General features: G+C 35.0%; 1 long non-coding RNA gene across 1 annotated transcript; it reads right to left on the minus strand.

Moving 5' to 3' along the window:
• Nucleotides 1-429: 429 nt before the first annotated feature.
• LOC115878122 lies at nt 430-2003 on the minus strand. The gene is made up of 2 exons (XR_004049467.1): nt 1803-2003; nt 430-486 (listed from the first exon to the last, which is right to left on the minus strand). It is a non-coding gene; the product is annotated as an uncharacterized LOC115878122 (long non-coding RNA).
• Between the last annotated feature and the right edge of the window lie 4582 nt (nt 2004-6585).

Raw genomic sequence — 6585 nt, forward strand, 5'->3', positions numbered from 1 at the left:
GAAGTCCCCGAGAGTTCCAAGGTATGCTATAATTCTTCTGCATATTCTAAGTCAATGCTCAACTGATTTTTATTCGTATTGTTGCCTGGTTTTCGACTTTTCCACGCCCACGCGGTGCAGAAAGATTAGTTGAGTGTTATCTTTCTTAAATCTTATTTGGTTGTTCGTAATTGTAGAGCAAGAAGACCGATCCAGACCGTAGTGCACAGAACAGTCCAGAATTCCATCCGTTCCTGTTGTCCGTGTAGAGGTACCCGTTGGACATCAAAAACCCTCGTTGAGGTAAAGTTCAGATTTGATTAGTCCTTCTTTGTGTAAGAGCGAGTAAGAAAAATATAATATTTTTTTTTGTTTATATAGCATAATATGTGAATGGTGTTAATATCAATTTAATATTCAAACAACATAAACAAAAGAAGCTAAACTCACCTTAGATGCCGGGACACTTGTGTAATGCTCTCACTCTATGATCACGCAATTTGCAATCTATAAAAATAAAATATACTTGAGCATCACTGGAAAACGCACATGATCACATCACCATAATCGAGTATATAAAATAGTTAAATATTTTAATATTGTTTCGTAGCTAAGCGTCAAGGCGTCTGTCCCACGCACAAAAGGGATGGCCACAAAGCGACATAGCTTATTATTGTTGTTCCGCAGCTAAGCGACAAGGCGTCTTTCCCACGCTCAAAAGGGATGGCCACAAAGTGACATAGCATAATATTGTTGTTCCGCAGCTAAGCGACAAGGCGTCTTTCCCACGCACAAAAGGGATGGCCACAAAGCGACATAGCTTATTATTGTTGTTCCGCAGCTAAGCGACAAGGCGTCTTTCCCACGCTCAAAAGGGATGGCCACAAAACGACATAGCTTATTATTGTTGTTCCGCAGCTAAGCGACAAGGCGTCTTTCCCACAATCAAAAGGGATGGCCACAAAGCGACATAGCTTATTATTGTTGTTCCGCAGCTAAGCGACAAGGCGTCTTTCCCACGCTCAAAAGGGATGGCCACAAAGCGACATAGCTTATTATTGTTGTTCCGCAGCTAAGCGACAAGGCGTCTTTCCCACGCTCAAAAGGGATGGCCACAAAGCGACATAGCTTATTATTGTTGTTCCGCAGCTAAGCGACAAGGCGTCTTTCCCACGCTCAAAAGGGATGGCCACAAAGCGACATAGCTTATTATTGTTGTTCCGCAGCTAAGCGACAAGGCGTCTTTCCCACGCACAAAAGGGATGGCCACAAAGCGACATAGCTTATTATTGTTGTTCCGCAGCTAAGCGACAAGGCGTCTTTCCCACGCACAAAAGGGATGGCCACAAAGCGACATAGCTTATTATTGTTGTTCCGCAGATAAGCGACAAGGCGTCTTTCCCACGCTCAAAAGGGATGGCCACAAAGCGACATAGCATAATATTGTTGTTAAACAATTTGGGTCATACGTAAAAATATAAAACACTCCAAAATAATAATACTAAATATCATTTGATAATTTGCCAGGTATTATAAATCACACCCAATAAATATTACTACTCTTTGATAAATAGCTGTCCATTACGTATCTATAATAAATAACACTAAAACACTCTTTGATAAACATCTGTCTTTCAACTAAACAATATTAAAATGCCCTTTGATAAATACTTATCTACTATAAAACACACACACACTAAAGTAATACTAAAATACCCTTTTCTATCTACTACTAAAGCTCAGTGATAACTGTTAACTAAATAATATTAAACTACTCTCATACAAATCCCAGTAATGCCCGTGAGTGAACAAAATACACTCACCTGTATAATACTTCATTCCTTCTATTCAGTCCCAGAAATATTTTCCACACAATTATAATCTGAATTTAATATTTTTTGATAAATGGCGACGTCAGTCTAAATAATCATCAACAATGCAAACCGCATCGTCTAGGAAACGACATTTTATACATGCGGTCAAGAAAAGTCAATTAGAGATTCAAATAAAATATTATTTCTTAAAATAACACAATTTAATATAAACAACCTTACCTTTATTAACTCCTACACGTTGTGCTAGTCCTTGTTCTATAATTAAGGCTCTTTTCTAAGACAACCAATGTTATTTGGGTTTTTTTATGTTCACCGATTGAAACCTCAACAACTTGCCTTTCCTATGCACGTCTGCTGTCAATTGTGGGCTCCAGTGACACCGAGCTGCTATACACCGCCGTAGCAACCCTGTAGCTATACACCGTAGCTCAACCGGAGGAAGTTTTCAAATATATCACATCGAGTAGAGTAAGAATGTTTAGATATTAGCTAGGTTTAGATTTGCTATTTGTATTCCGCCCTTAGAGCATACTTGGTTTAAGTTAAGGGGGATGACGTCTCAGATTTAATATAGCTTATATCATTTTCATTTTGAATAATTAATTGTTATCGATTAAATTAACTTTTTGATATTTAATAAATTGCTTAATCATTTTTAGTAGTATTATTTGCAGTCTAGTCTCATAGTTAAGTTAGAGTTACTTAAGTACAAATAGTTATAGAATATTTGAAGTTTATGATAGTTGCACTCAACAGTTCGAGGTTAGTGTTGAAGTCTACTTAATAGTAACATCTTATATTAAAAAAAAAAAAATTTAATCAAATAATCCAGGGGTGTTCGCGTATGAACGCTACTGGTTCTAATAAAAAAACAGTTAATTGGAAGAAAAATACTTGTATACCTGAACACCACATACCAAAAATTAAAGATATATCTGAAGCAGTTTCTGGCAAATTGCAAGAAATTATTATTTTTTTTTTTAATTTAACACACTGTAAATTTGAAAAAACTATTGGGTGTTGTAGTGTCTGCTAACAATTTAGCAGAAAAAAAGAAATACTGCTGTTAAAAATTTATCATAAAAATATATGAAAATCTGGCTTAAATCTTAAAAGATATAAACCTTTTTAATGGCTTAAGCCATTTCTAAAAAGACCTAAATATTTTAAAGGATTTAAGCCTTTTTTTGATGACTTATAATTCTTTTCCTATTTCGGAATAAAGATTTAAATCACAATTATTAAATTTAAAAATTACTTAAATTTTCAGTTTTAAGTAAGTTTTCGAATGACTTGACTTAAAAAAATTAATGACTTTTGAAATGACTGATTGAAAATCAAATTACTTAAGTCATTAAAATGATTTAAATAAAAAAACTTAAGTTTTCTGCCCGCCATTAGCAATATTTGTATAAAAGATACCAGCGTTTAGCAACAACCCAAGAAAACCCATAATTTATTGGCTACTTCTAATAGCTAAAAAACGCTTTTGATACTAGTGAAGTGCCATAATGGACGTATATCTTCGTCTCTGAATGTATCAGTTCTAATGGTTTCTAGCGTGCAAAAATAATGTTTAATCTAATTGAACAAGTAAATATTTTTAGTCAACCATAACATAATGTGTATATTTTCTAAGTGTATTTAGTAATTCTGATTCTGATAACCTTACCTTGTCGATAAGATGACCACGTTTACAACGCGTATATTACAATTGAAATAAATGCAATTTCAAAATTAACATCATAGAAGAAAGAAGAAAGCAAGATGTTTTATTAATCATTCATTTGGATAAAGAGAAGGACCTTTTGTTATCAACATGCAATGCCAGTGGAAATTATGAGAGTAAGAAGATTGAAATGAATGATTGTCATTCCTGGTTAAGTGGTTGGGTATCTTACTACTGAAACAGGAAAAAAAGACTAAAAAAGTTAAAAACTTGAAAAGAAGTCATGTTTTTCTAACTGTACTATCACTGGTTAGAATTCGCAGAATCAGCTTCTCGGTGGCTGTGTACTGGTAAGCAAATGAAACCTGAGGTGAAAGTATAGTTCATTATAATTTCCAAAATAATTGATGAAAGGTATTTATACTTCTTATTTAGATGGAAAATAGCTTCATCTTTTTAATAACTAATATGCTCTTACTGTAGTTAAAGTATTTTTCTGGTTTCACATACAATAAACCACATGCCTTCTCAGAAAGTCATAACTTTTGACATCTTTAAAAAAAACAAATACGGAGTAAATCGTTTGGCGAATTAACTGTGTAACTTAGAAATTGCAACACACAGTATATGCTAGCTATATTTATAATGTTTATTTTAAGTATATGGTTTTGTCAGTTTATTGACTTCACGAATTGTAGTAAACAAGAACATTTTTATCCCAGTCTGTTAACAAATAACCAGACTTTATTTAATTAAAAAAACAGGTTTTATTTTAGTATTAATTTTGAGAATTTGTTTGGTGATAATCAGTTTTGTTGCCTTTGGGGTATTGAAAACATCGTTTATCAATGCCTCCTCTATGAAGAGGTACCATGTATTGTCAGTTATATAATATTATATAATTGTATTATACAATTGAATTTGAACGAGGTATGTTAGTTGGCCTACACGGACTACTACATCACGCAAGGTCATGACTGGCCATGGAGTCTTTGGCGAGTATCTGCACAGGATCCGCAAGACGGACTCTCCTACATACTGGTATTGCGAGCAATTAGACTTGGCTATCCATACACTATTTGAGTGTCATGCGCACGAAGATATACGGGAAAACGTAGAAAAGTATGTGGTAGGAAAAACACTAGAGTAAACGGAGACCTTCTGACATTATCGAACGAACATATCGAAGCGATTTGCGGGATGTTAAGGAATATTATAAAGAAAAAGGAGAAGGACAAAAAAGACAAGATTTGGGTACAGACAAGACCAACCATAGAAGAGTAGATAAGTCTCTAATCTCGATTAACGTCTTCTACGATATCGATATTGGCGAGATTAGAGCACAGATGGTTTTTTAGTTGGTAGGCCCCCTCTCATGAGGGAGATCCCCACACTCCGGTCCTAAAGGCGTTTCCCGTCTATAAAAAAAGAACAAAAAGGTTAGTCTACGAAAGGCTGAGATATCTTTCGGGAAATTGGAGACAGGAATGGCCGAAATGCCGCAACAGTGATACAATGTTCGACAGAGTGGTATGTAGTAACCAAAGACTTTATAGACGCAATGGTGCTCTTTTGAAGAATAACTGAACGCGAAGATTAGACATGAATGGAAGGTAGCTACGGGTCAATTGATATCCATGAGTTCGATTTGTCGAAGAATTAAAGCTTATATTATATATATATATATTACTATAGCTTGGTATTGCCATTATCAATAGACATAGACAGCTACGTCTGATCTGGTGTCAACTTCGAGCTCACTGAAATCAAGAGTGGAATCCGGTTGTTTTCAGCGAAGAGTCAAGTTTTTATTTGTTGGATCATAATTTTCGTAGCAGATAGAGAATAAATAATTCAGCTTCAATTTTGCATGGAACGTAAGACTGCACTTACCAGGTGCGTTATGATTTGGGTGCCATAACAGCTGGAAGCAGATCACCTCTAGTTTTTTTTACGGACATGGACGTCCAGTCCTTCATTAAGAGTTACAACCTATCATCTTGCCCTATCTTTAGCAACTGCAACATGTAATTTTAATTTAAGGGAATGTCAGATCTATTACTAGAAACTTTCTCCGACAAGATAATGTAACCCTTCTGCTGTGACATGCCAGGTCACTATAATTAACTCCTATTGAACTTAGTCCGACCTGGGATGTGATAGGTAGAAGGCCAAGTCTGCTGCGACATCTTATACTGTATGTACATACAACGTCTACATCACGGGGTAACATTAGCCTGGGAGAATCTACCAGAGGAAAATATCGATCATCTGATTCGCAGCATGCCACAAAAAGTTACAGAATGTCAAACCTTGCATGGAGGTACAACTCACTATTGAATTGTTAAGAATTAATTTCAAAAAAATGATATTATTATTCATTTGTCCCAACTACTTCACAAAATATTAATAAAATGTATTTACATTAACTGGGTGTTGCAATCTTTATGTCGCACAGTATACAAACAGAACCACCTGTAGTTGTGTCATTAGAGCATCCAAAAACTGTGGTACATAGGATCAATGGCGTAACTAGAAATGTTGGGCTCCCCCGAAATATTTGGCATTGGCCTCCTGGCCCCAATACTTCAATTTTTAACAGGTCGACTGGAGCCTTCTGTATCTGCCCCCTATGTACGCCACCTTGCTTCGTCCAAGCTTCGGCCAAATATTTTATCAGTCGCTTTCAAACTCGTTATATTGGAAACTGGAAATCTTCAGATCGTTCCATTATACGAACTGAAAACAGGTAATCCGACTATTTCTGAAAAATGACTGGAAAACTCTGAACTGATCTCTTGAACTAATATGAGATTATCAGATTTTATATATCACCAACATAGAAATTTTACTAAATTGTAACTTGTAAATAAGTAATATTCGGTGACTAAAGCCATAATTAGATATGAAAAGTAAAATTATGACTATTATAAGATGCACGCGCGACTTAAAAATATTAAACAATAAAAAATGACTGACATGGAATCACATTAAGCATTATTAATATAAAAACGATATAATTAGCTAAAAAAAAGAGCACCACTTAAATAAAAACGAAAGAATGTCTTTCTAACATAATATATAGGACAGCTGAATGACGCT

The sequence above is a fragment of the Sitophilus oryzae genome, unplaced genomic scaffold (genome assembly GCF_002938485.1).
Source record: "Sitophilus oryzae breed Bouriz unplaced genomic scaffold, Soryzae_2.0 scaffold_1062_pilon_pilon, whole genome shotgun sequence".
In the NCBI taxonomy this organism is placed as follows: domain Eukaryota; kingdom Metazoa; phylum Arthropoda; class Insecta; order Coleoptera; family Curculionidae; genus Sitophilus; species Sitophilus oryzae.